The following is a 1,692-nucleotide window of genomic DNA, read 5'->3' on the forward strand; positions in this document are numbered from 1 at the left end:
TATATGTGACAGCTTTCTGCTAATTTGAATGAGGTTTACTCTTTATGTGCAGTTTTTAATAGATTCAAAATATATGCAAAATATTGGATATCCTTCCAGTTGATCGACTGCTATTTTTTCTCCATGCAGTAAAAAGGTGATTGATTTATTAGGCCTAAAATTAGCTGAGTAAAGTTAATTCCACAAATGAACAATTCTAACCCTTCTAACCTTTTGGGCTGTAATCAGACTGTCTGGTTTGAGATAACCATGGGCTCCCCTAAACAGCTGCCTTAAGAATTGGAAAATGCAGATAATTTGTTCTGATGAAGTAAAGAGAAATATTCCTATTCCTTCTCTCTCTCATCTTTCAGTTAGCATTTGAATTGTGGGAAACATTAAATGGAAATTATATGGAACTGTTGAAGCCAAGGAAAGATCTGGCAAGATCAAGAACAATCTGTGATATAATTGCCTAAAAACTTTGAACAGCACGGCAGAACCCACAAATTCTGAATATCCCGTGCTCTACCACACCATCTTTTCACTAAAGGGCAGGTCAGAGTTCATTTGGTCCAAGATGCTATTTTAGCAAGCATCTGTTACGAGAGACCACCTATCTTTATGGTGCCTGCATCAGGAAAAGTCCCTTAGGAATCTGATCTGGATTTTTTTTTTTTTTTTTCATGATTAGGGTAAGTTTGCATCCCACCCTTGCACCCCAGATGCAGCATAACCATCAACAATAAAATATTTTGAGTATGTCTACAACAGCGGCAGATAAAGGAGATGACATCCAATCCAGGTTGAGCTGTTCCAGCTCCATGTCCCCTTGGGTGAATCTTCCTGTACACACAATAAAATCTGAGCATGTTGAAGATGTTCGTGCAAAAGTTGGACTAAAGAATCCTTTGATGAGCTACCTTTCTAAATGCAGGGATACCTATTGGGGGAGTCATGACATATGCCAGTGGTGGTGAACCTAAGGCACGCGTGCCAGAGGCGGCACTCAGAGCCCTCTCTGTGGGCACACGCGCCACGCCCCGGAGATGGCAACTGTCCCTCTTCAACCAGCCGCCTGCTAACTCACCGAGGTCCCACGTGGCCGGATGCATCCCGGCACGGTTTCCCTCCCCCCCCCGTCCCATCCCTCCTGGCCTCGCATGCTCTCCTTTTCCCAGGCACAACCCACTGCATCGCCTCCTCAGCTGTCGGCCGGCCATCCAGCTCAGAGGCGGCTTCTTTGAATGCTGGCGGCAGGCTACGGAATCCCAGAGTGCGCCAGTTGAGGGGCTGGGAGGCTGTGGCTGCTGATGGATGCCGTTGGCCCCCATGCGCTCGCTGGCCTGTGTGGGGGCCGATAGTGTCAGGCAGCAGCCGCCCTGGCCCTTACCTTGCCCCATGGCAATGGCACCCCCGCCCTGCCTCGCCTCACCTCGCAAGATGAGCCTCCTGCCTACCGCCCCACCTGCCAGAGACCCCCTGGATCTCCCCCAACCCTGCCCCCACAAGCATTCCTCCCCACGAGCAACATTGAGGTGACCATGCCCACCTTGGCCACACCCACCCAATCTGCCATGAGCCACACAGCTACGCCCACCCAGTGGGCCATGCCCACCTGGCACCCAGTGATAAATAAGTGGGTTTTGGCTTGCAGTTTGGGCACTCGGCCTTTAAAAGATTTGCCATCATGGATATATGCAGTCTAATAAC

Source organism: Crotalus tigris, unplaced genomic scaffold (assembly GCF_016545835.1).
Source record: "Crotalus tigris isolate CLP2741 ecotype Arizona unplaced genomic scaffold, ASM1654583v1 scf7180000024427.8105951120:4207309, whole genome shotgun sequence".
Lineage (NCBI taxonomy): Eukaryota > Metazoa > Chordata > Lepidosauria > Squamata > Viperidae > Crotalus > Crotalus tigris.